General features: G+C 38.3%; 1 long non-coding RNA gene across 1 annotated transcript in view; it reads left to right on the top strand.

Annotated features, from left to right (window-relative positions):
- LOC148186475 (uncharacterized) overlaps positions 1 to 11,127 on the top strand; it is a 46,101-nt gene that overhangs the window by 21,036 nt on the left and 13,938 nt on the right. The gene's annotated exons all lie outside the window — the stretch shown is intronic.

Here is an 11,127-nt window from a genome sequence, read left to right as displayed (position 1 = left end):
CTAAAGGTTCCTGGGGATGTAAAGGGTAATTCTGAGGATACAAAATGTGAATACCAAAACCACAAAAGTGTGTTATTCAAACTATAGTACAAAGCAAAATCCTTAGGGTATTATTTCTACTTGATAATCTTTAAATGCAAGTTATCCCATCCATTAGCCTTGACAGTTAAGAGTGATTAGCATTGTGATCTCAGGCAAACAAGGGGGTTAATGCTCTAATGTCAGTCTAAGGACAAAGGTTGGCAAAAGCCCAAAGCTATAAAGAAGCTGTTACTGAAGGATATGTAGCATGTTGATGTGTGTAGTAGCTAAAGGACAGTATTCCTTTTATTGAGGTTAGTTCGGGAGTATTTAAATCAGTTACATAGGGCGAAGAGCTCAGATATCCGAAAGGAGCTTGTGTAGAGCTTCCGCTTATATGTGTAGAAAAACAGTTCAGTTTTGTGCCAGTGAGCTTCATCAGAACTAGTCAGATGGTCGAATAGTTTCAGATTTCGGTTTCGGTCCATTCACATTTTACGTCTGCCAAGATGCACAAGGGTGAAGTTTCAATTAGTTACAATCTGCAATCTCACAGCTAGATGCCATTAAATCCTTGACTTTATATGCTGTGATTGGTTAGCTTTGCAGAGGTGAGAAAGGAGCCAGGGCTTGCCATAGGTGATACAGGTGGTCGCCTTGGGCACCATCCCAAGGAGCACCAAATTTGTGCCCAGAAAAACCTTTTTCTGTCTGTTTACAGTATAACGTTACCCACCTATTACCCACCAACTGGCCAAAAAGCCATTGGAATATATAAAAGAGTATACCCACTCTCTCATCTAATTTGTAAGCCACCCACCTACCTAGTAGAATACCCACCTCATCAACTACTACTATACCACTGAGAGAAGCGTATGTTGAGAGAAAGAAAACGAAAAAGAAACAACAAATATGTGTTGAAATCAGCAGAAGAGCTTATTACTTTACCTCTAAGCAATCATTGACTGCAAGTAAAAGCTCACTGAGTTTAAATTGAATTATATTGTGATACGTTCAAAATAAGCACTAGGCAAAGGCCAACTGTAACGTTTACATGATGTGTTCAATGTAGTCTTGGAAAATGTAGCTTTTAGCGAGAAACTTGAATAAATAAGCTGTTTGAAGGAGAAAACTCTTGATGTTTTCACAGCAACATAAAATAGATATTAGAGAGGGAATTATGAGATATAATAAAAAGTAAAACATCTTTTATTGGTTTTATTTTTTTTTTTAGGTGGTCATGTGAAAGACGTGGTGTTTTTTGCAAAGATTATTTTTTGGGCTTTTCTTGCCTTTTTCGTAGTGCAGTCAGAGAGTGACAGGAAAGGGGGAGAGAGAACAGGGATGACATGGAGCAAAGGGCCTCAAGCCAGAATCGAACCTGTGCTGCTGCCTATGACTCAGCCTACGTGGGGCACGCGCTCTACTCACTGAGCTAGAGGCCAACCCAAAAGAAGTTTATTGTAAAGGTTGTTTTATTAATGTTTATCATTATATTTTTTGTTCATTCAATGGTGGTGTATTGAAGGATTTACTTTAAAACAGTTCTGTAATTTTAATGGTGTAGATTTCTTTGTTTCCCTGACACAAAAGAAGAATAAATAAAAACAACAAAAAACTGTATAAAAACATCAGGATCCGTATTTCAAAACTGATGCATCCCCTGTTCAATTAGAAAGTGAATTACTTTTGAAAATACTTTTTTTTATTTTCATATTATCGCATATTGTATTTTTCTTCTGATCAAGGAATTTGCATTTTTTACTGCAATTTTTATTAAGATTATTTATTTGATTATTAATTTATTTGATTATTGCAACACGTTACTAAATCTAATAGAACCGGCACTGCCGGTTTTTGTCCCTTTTCGCATGAACCATGGCATACAACACCTTGCCGGGAAAGACTGTCTGAAAATGTCTGCTGTTAACCTCAAATTTAAGATCCCCGTCTTTATATAATGTTAGGTATAATGTTAATGTCACATGGATGTCTCATGGATCTACTGGGGCTAACTTGCGGACTCCAAACTCACTGGTATAATTCAGGATATGCTTCACAGCAAACCAGTTTGTATGAAGTGTTGTCAGACCAGGTCAAATGTATTTTTAGCTGTTGAGAAAGGCCACACTTGAAAGTGAGGTGAAGAAGTTTCTGTCGGAGAGAGAGAGACATATGGCGATAACAAAACTCATTGGGACAATCTTTCCTCAAATATAATTTATAGTGTTGCTTTCTTTCACATATACAAAAAGTGACAGAAGGACATCTAATTGGGTAAAGAATGAAAAAAGAGAGTTTGAGTTAAATGTGAATAGAGATTACAGCTTCACTATTCCCATCATGACATATAGTAAAATTCAAGCCCTGGGTGTATACAGGCGAGGTCACAATTTTAAGTTATAGTGGGTTGCATGCAACTTACATGCTTTTATTTTCTTCCAGCTAGCTGTGGGAAGACTGTTGCATTTTTAATAAATGAATAAATCTCACTCTGCAGACTTGACCAAATATTGGTTGTTTTGCTCTTACTTGCCTTAAATTGTGATTTTTTTTAATTTTTTTTTTAAAAAAGCATTCACAAAAACTCCAACCCATCATTCATAAATACAGTGTCTATTACTTTCCATGTGTTTTCACCTTGCGCTCACTGGGTGGCAGCATTGCCATGTATCGGTACACAATAATGGTTTGCCATCACAGGTGGATGAAATGATGAGTTTGAAATGATTGTAATTTTATTTGTTTCACAGTTTCAGAAATACATTTAAAGGTGCTCTAGTTGTGAGGATCCTAAATGTGTGTATTTATCCATCTACAAACTTTACCTTTTTTTCATTCCCATAAAAGGATAGTGAGCATGAAGATATACTTGTGTAAAATGGAGTAGTGTAACATTGAAACATATGTTATGATAGTCAATGCTTATTAGATTATTTGCAAAACCTAAATGAACTATGTGATGTATCAGATGAAATGCAATAAAAGTGACACTTCACCAATTCAAGATAAACTTTATTGTCCCTTGAGGGAAATTTGTCTTGGGCTATGGTACTACACAAAGCTGTAATTACAGCTATACTATATAAACAATCAATCAATACAGCGAGGTGAGAGACACAGACAAAAAAACAGCAGTTTACATTGATCGCACACATTATTGACCGCCTTATATTGCACCTGCCTTATGATAATGCACCAGCATCTGCAATCACATTAACGTGGCAACTTATAATATTGCACCAAAACAAAAGAGTTATGTAATTGCACAAGGATGAAATAAAGAAGAAATGTCAGTGATAACGACAAGAATAAAAGTGACATGAAATTACGATATTCACAAATATAAAATAACTGCTGTTACACAAACATAAAATGAGATTTAAAAAAGCAAGATAAGTGAGAGGGAACCATGGCTAATTACAGCGGCATGGAAAATAGGCAACAACAGGAAAAATAATAAAAGGAAATAACTGCACAGCAAGAATTTAAAGTTTCTAGGGTTGCTATAACCATTAAAATGCTAAAATTGTGCAGGTTGCTGGTGAAGTAGAGCTTTGGAAGTTGGGAGAAAGGAGAGCTTTTGAATCTGCTGGCTCTGCAGCACACATGTCAAAGTCACTTAACATGTCATGTCTGTGAAAACAGTTGTATGATGTATTTCGTGGCTGTGCAGGAGCTTTGTGAAGTCTTGGAAAATGGCTCCACTCATGTCACTTGAGTAATCTTGGTTTGCACTTGGAAACTACAAATTGTTTTAACAGAAATCGATTGGAATTTGAAAGATATGACAGTTTTCCAGGCAGGGAAAGTCAGGGACACTATTAAGTTGTATATGTTTTTGTGGAGCCTGACGCATAATAGGAAATACAGCTCAGAAATTCTCAGCATCTGTTGCGTTGTTATTGACTAAAATTCTTGAAAGCTGTCTTTTACAGTTTCCAAACTTCTGTTGGAGTGCAATCCCAGTTTGACAGATTACCACTTTACTTGCCAATCATGAGAATCAGGGTAGACTGAAAAATAGAATTCACTAGGGAGATCACGATCAATACTATGATTAATTAGTAAAGACACATGATGACACATTATGTCCCTTTATGATTATTTGTTTCTGGATGACAAATGTAACCCAATTATCCTTTTTTGGGACACAGCCCGGCTTTCAATTAACTTTGCAGCTCTGTGGTTGGTGGAGTTGACTCATGTCCAGTAGATGTCAGTGTTGACCGTAAATTGCACCTCGTTTGTGTTTCTCTCTCCAACTTGTGTTCCTGTGTTTACTGGGTTATGCTTTGAGAAGCATTTCATGAACAGAATGTCACAAGTTTTATTATTTCATAAGTGTGCAGGGAATTGATTTCTTAGGGTATTTAGAAAAGACTCATTCTACCTTTTCTCTTCCCGGATAGGACAGAGTCATTCAATCTATGCACTTATGCATCAGTCTGAAGTCACCTGAGAATTTTACTGTAGTTAATTGATAAGCGATAAACTAGAACAGAGGCATTTAGAGATATTAATTATAAGTTTAATCACAATACTATATTGTATTGATTATTTTGGACAATTTGATATTTGCTGATATCATAAAGTCTGCCACAGTACAATTTTGATTCAGTTCAATTAAGGGGCCTGTGATGGATATTATATGATATCAGTAAATGTTCTCATTGTCTTTTTCATGGCTGCTTTCCATTATCTGCCAGGTGCTGATTCTCTAGCACTGTTTGAATGTTTAGGGGGGTTTAGGTGCGCTTTTATGGAAATGGTGACACAGATGTGCTGTGACAATTTAAAAATAAAGGCATAACTCAGAGATGATGATAAGTATTGACCTTTTCACTTTGCATAAATGATATTTGATCATTAATTACTGAGTCAGTATATTGATTCAGATCAGTGTGTCTCAAGTCAAGTCAATTTTATTTATAGAGCCCATTGTCCCTCTGCCCTTAGACCCTCACACACCTGAGGAAAAACTCCCAAAATGAACCCCTGTAACGGGGGAAAAAAGAGGAAGACACACCCCAGGGGGCACATAAATAATCGTTTGCATATTGAAGTTTTTTAGATTACCTTTTAGTCATTTATATTTAAGGAAAACAAAGAGTTTGAATGAGTAGAAAAAGTCTTACAGTGAAGTATTGTGATATTTTGCATGCAAATATTATATCAATAAATAGTTGCCAATTATCAATTTTTAAATTATAAAAATGATTAATATAGCAAAAGTATTTATATACAAACTTTTGGTAGCCTACTAGAATATTAAAGTCAGTTGCTTCCTCAGTCCACTAGAAACATTTTGCTGCAATGAACTGATTGAAGAGGTTAAAAAAAAAGAATTTTTTAGTTTTTTTGTTTATTATTTATTTTATTTTCATAAAGGGGTGTTGAAAGGGTATTAGTTTGGGGGGCATACAGCAATTTGCAGTTGAAAAAAAGATTTTAAAAAATGAAATATATCATAATATATATTAGAGCAATTCTCAGCATATTGCAAAACATTTAAAAGATATGGTTTTGTGACGTAAGATTTGCGATTATATCGTATCTTGGGGCCTTTCATGATTCCTGCTTCTACCAAATTTAATAATGAAGAAGGAAATTGTAGCGTGAATCATAGGAAAAATGTGATTTGTATGTTGCAGGCGTGAAGTGATGAACCGCTTTTGAGCTGTTCTTCTTTAATTATTGCAAACAAAACAGAAAAGATCCAAAAACTGTTTTGATAACCTTCTGTAACTGATATACCATGAGTCACTGATGATGGAACTGGCCTAATATTTAACAAACGAGGACATTTTTTCTCCTGTCCTTCAGATGCCCCCACTCCATTGCAAGTCTGGGTCGCCTGGCACTCCAGGAACCTTATAAGCAGTCATTAAAACTAATTTAAGCTGTAGTGGTCCAGTGGCCATGCCAAATTGCATATTGTGACCAAAATGTCTTTAATTTTGCTCCTCTCTGTCTTTCTCGGCTGTCCTCCTGTCTTTGTATCCGTCTTTCTTTTTGTCCCCTGTATTTGTCACTTCTCCCTCTCTCTCTCCCTGTGCCATATCCCCTGCTGGAGCTCCTGGTTAAAAGCAAGTCAGAAAGAATAATGAATCCTTTGCTGTTAGCTCTAAAAGGAAATGATTGAAGGAGGGAAAAAATGAGTGAAAGGGGTTGGTTACACACAAATACGCAGAGACATGCATGTGCACACACGTACTGTATACATGCACTCACACACAGATCAAATGGTGAGCTGAGGTCTCCTCCTAGGGCATGAACATGGATTAATGTGCCCAGCACGATTATTTCATTTATAACTGTCCTGGACCTTTTCAGATAAGACCATTTTTCAGGTTGCCATCCACTAGCACCTTTAGACTGCATCTATTAGCCTGCCAAGCACTCAGAGCTCCATTTAAAGGGCCGGCAGCCTCCCTGTTTAGCTTGCATTGTAGTGCGTTTTCAGAGAGAAGTCAAGGTTGTCTCGTGGCAAAATTGAGGCCAACTAAATCCCGAAGGACTAAGGTGCAAATGTTTTAACTAATCAGAAAAATGACACCTCAATATGGATGTAAAGACAGTTCATCTCTTTACAATCAGAAAGGTGCATTTATCAATCCAGGTGAGCTCAGACAAAGTCAATACTATAACATTTTATTGTAAAAATCATAGTACATCAGCATAAACCTATGGAGTCGTGTCATTGAAATGGCTGCTGTTTCATAAAATCATAACTGCATAACTAGCACACCCACTGCTCATGTCGTATATACAGTACACGGGTCCAAAAATGTCCTTTCTTCGCTCTCTTGTGCCCCCGTGGGACCCTCCCGCTGCCCCCTCTAAAACCAGCAGAGGAAAACGGTCCATGAGACACGCAGTAAAAGTAAAATGTAAAATGGCTGCCTTGGCTGGGATTCTCCTTCCTCAGCAGCATGGTGCTCACTGACCCCATTAATCCAGGTGTTCATTCATCTACAGGACGATCCTCCCACAGGCCGTTAGCGGCTCACCCCACTGTGTTTGCCCAGCCCCAACCCGGCCCATCCCCGGCCTTCTCACTCCTGCTCTACCCAGAGTAACGGGGGCTGCCAATGAGCTAAGTGTGGGCAGCCATATAAATGAGCCTCGGTAAATGTCAAGCCTTTTAATACTCAGTTGTAATGCCACATTTGTTTTGTAGGCTGTCATTTGTTTTTAGAGTGAGCCAAACTTGTTAAACCACTCCCCACCCCCTCCTCATTCTCCAAGCAGTGAAGACAGTGAACTGGTCATGCAAAGAGAGACGGTGGTATAACTTAATTGGAGGTTGCTGTCAGTGCAATACACTATTGACAAAGATACTTCAACTTTCAGCGAAAGCAGCCTGTAAATAGGTGAGCAATAAAAGCAGTTTCTCACTGATTAAACTGCAGACTGGTGGACACTGCGTACAGCCGTGCATTGACTGGGCTCTTGTTTCGACGCAGACAGGGTGAGCTTTAAGGGACAGGAGCGCTCATGTTAATGTCATCCTTTGCTCACCAGCTCTGACAGCGGGGCTAATATGAGGCCTCAGCTTCTGCCATTCTGACAATTCCCTGTCTCTTCCATATGAAGAGAATGATCGTGTGAATTACAATGACAGGTATGTGCATCTGTCTGTAAAACTGCAGCTTGTTTGTGTGTGTGTGTGTGTGTGTGTGTGTGTGTGTGTGTGTGTGTGTGTGTGTGTGTGAGAGAGGGAGAGAGAGCTAATGCCTGAGTGGGTGTGAGCCTGCATGCGTAGCTAATACTCACCATCCTTGTGTGTGTTTTTTGTTTGTGCCTGTGTGTGCTTGTGCATGCATACATGGTAATTTATGTGCAAACACATGTGTCTCAGCGTCTCCACATGTTGGTCTGTTCGCTCAGAGGTTTATGTACAAGCTTTGCCATTCTGCAAGAGCCAGGCATACAGTACATCGCGTTGCATTTCTCCTCCCTCACTTTTTACTGCATTCCCACACGCAGCGACTGTAAAAGAGTGTGATTTATACACAAGTGAATAAATACTGTGAGCTTGTGATACAGTCAATGCACTATAGCTCCCCCCACGCTGATTTTAAAAGCTTCAGTTAGTCACAGGTTCCTTTAAGAGGGTCAGTGAAGCATGTTTGTTTTGCATCCCAGCAAAATCTGTCAGTGGGATTGTTAGTGGGGGGTAAGAAAAGAGGAATTATCAAAAAGCAGTGCTTGTACAAAACCTGGGATAGATGCTGATATTTTTAAGCACTGGCGAGTTGGGCAACCAAGCCCCTAAATTAGGTGGCCAAAGTACACTTTTGATGGCCCAAATGAATGCTTATATAAAGAGGAGAGCCTGTCACTTCAATTAAAAAAAGATAAGGAGACATTAACAGAATGAAAGTATCTTGGTAAACATATGGTATGTTCTCTCCAGCCTCTTTGTTCACAGTCTGTTGTTTCTTATTATCATCAATAGTTGGTAGTGGTATAATAAAAATACCATTAAATGTTGAGGATATGAATATATTTTGTTAGCCCTATAGAAATAAAAATGCCACCGTAAAAGATACAGGCTTGATTTTTGAATACATTTACTGCTGATTCTTATTGTTTTGTATTTAGTTTAAGTAAAGCACTTATTGATCAATAGCTACAGCCACATACACTAAATGTTCTAAAATTAATTTGGTATATTGTAAAGTGTCTGTATCCCCAAATTCACAAAACTTTTAATGTCACCTCAAAACTATATGCTACTCAGCTGAAGTACTTAAGTTACATTATATTTATGAACTATAAACTAGTTGTGTTGTCACATTTAATTTCAGTTCTGTTTAATGCGTTTTGTTCCTGAAGTCCCCGAAGTACAGAAGTCTTCAGTCACTCGATTCACTTTGTCATTTGTCAAGGGACAGTTGTACTTGCATCCAAAACCCCTTATGCCCCAGGGGTGTCCTCAGGGAGATCTCTGTTATTCCCAAACACAATTATGGTTTTTTTGTTTTTTTTTGCCTTTATTTGACAGGACAGCTTGTAAGGGTGAGAGAGATTGGATGACATGTAGCAAAGGCTGCAGTTTGGGGTTAAATCCTCTGCTGCTGGAACTCTAATTTTATGTTATGTAACTTTATGTGGCCCCGGGCCGTGGGCCATGGTTAATGTTAAACCCTAAAAACTAAGGGTCAGCCAATATTGGTTTTTCAGGGCTGATACTGATTATTAGTAGTTCCTGAGACTGATAACTGATATTTGGAACTGATAACTGATTTAAAAAATATTTAGGATTTGGAATATAACAAACTCCAAAACAAAACTTTGTTTAAATGCCTTCAACAAACGTTTAATAAAAACTGAAACATTAAACATCATATACAGCAACTTCCCATCATTTTTATTTATTTTTGTAAAGTCAAGTGAAAATTTTAAATAAAAAAAGAATAAAAAAAAAAAGATCCCTGAGATTGTACAAAGTAAAATTCCCTCCCATGCTGGCATTGTCTTTGCACTTTTTAATTAATTAATTTTATTGTCGATCATTAAAGTAAAATGCTGATAAAGATAATGAGCAAAATGCCAAGTATTGGCCCCAATAGTCGACCAGGCCAATAATCTGTTGACTCCTACTGAAGACTATAGGAGTCATCACAGACAGTTTCATATTGGGATGAAATTCAACTACATGATGGCTAATCATAGCGACTTGTGAGGCCAATATTGAGGCTGATGTCTAATAAAACTAAGGCAGCAGCTTCGGCCAGCAGTTGGAATAGAGGGGAAAACATGTAGGAGGAGAGCGAGTGATTAAGAAAGGAGAGGGAGCCCTTATTATGTAGTGTGAACTCAGCCAAGCTGTATATCCAACGTCTGTCTCCATAAGCCCTGAGCACTTGCTTTGTGTTCTTCTACACAGAGATGCCATTTGTCCTTGCATGCACATGCACACACAAACAGACACACACATTCCCCTCAAACAGACTACGGTAGCTTGTCTGACAAATTGAGCACATTTGTTCACTGGAGAAATTTTCATTGAGCAACTGGGTCTTCTCTCCGTCTCCTGTTGTTTCTCATTCAGAGGTTTCCTCCCCTCGTTCTCCGTCTGTGGGTAGATTGTTTACAGCAGGAAGTGCCTGGCATCCTCTCACTTGGCATTGGGAGACAGTGACTTGGCTGGTGCTGGTAGCCCAACATCATTCACAGTCCCAGTGCCTGCTTCAATGTAATTCATGTGCTTTTGGGAGACATCCTTACCGGAATAGAGAGCATTTTTGTTGATTATTCCGTCTGTTTTTGATTACATCCTGGCTGGCCTCTGAGAGTTAGCGGACAATTTAGCTATCATTGCTAGATGGGTTAATGGGGCCCGAGCTGGAGGTTTATGTTGGGGTTCAAAACAGTAGATTGGCTGAGATTTTCAGTTGTTACAGCAGCGATTACTGCATATAAATGTTTGTGTGGTATTTCTATTCCATGTATGTGTGCGTATGCGTGCCCGAGAGGTTGACATTTGTGGTTTTGAGTGAAATGTCTCAACAATAGGATAGATTGTTATAAATTTTGGTACAAACGTTCATGACCCCGTCAGGATGAATTGTAATCATTTTGGTGATCCTCTGACTTAAAATCTTGTGCCATCATCTTGTCAAATTTGAAAGAAATTTTTAGGCAAACTTCAAAACTAATCACATTTCTGTCGGCCTCAGCTGTACTTTGTGTTATTGCTAATTAGCATGCTAACACACTAAACTAAGATAATGATCATGGTAAACATAAAGACTCAAAAATACCAAACCAACATCAAAGAACTAGCGGCGAAGAAAGCCTCCTGTTGCATTGCTTCTTATTGCCTGTGTCTTGGACAGTTTTTGCACCAGAACACACTGCAGAGACTACAGCTGACAGCCAGCCTGCACATACTTTTTGCACTTGTATAAGAGGAAATAATTCTCCATACCAGCAGGTGGCAGATAGTCAATCAGATTTGTCAATCAAAAGGGAAACCTAAAGACTGAAAGGACGGATTCAAGATGCCAGTTAGCCACTTAGCAACCTAACAACTTGATGTTGTTGAAGAACCAATATATTTACTGTGTTCCAGCTAATAATCTGCCAGAGCTC

This window comes from Plectropomus leopardus, chromosome 18 (genome assembly GCF_026936395.1).
Source record: "Plectropomus leopardus strain MGB_pleo_1.0 chromosome 18, ASM2693639v1, whole genome shotgun sequence".
Taxonomy (NCBI): Eukaryota; Metazoa; Chordata; class Actinopteri; order Perciformes; family Serranidae; genus Plectropomus; species Plectropomus leopardus.
The sequence above is the reverse complement of the archived record's forward strand: the minus strand, read 5'-3'. Positions and strand labels throughout refer to the sequence as shown.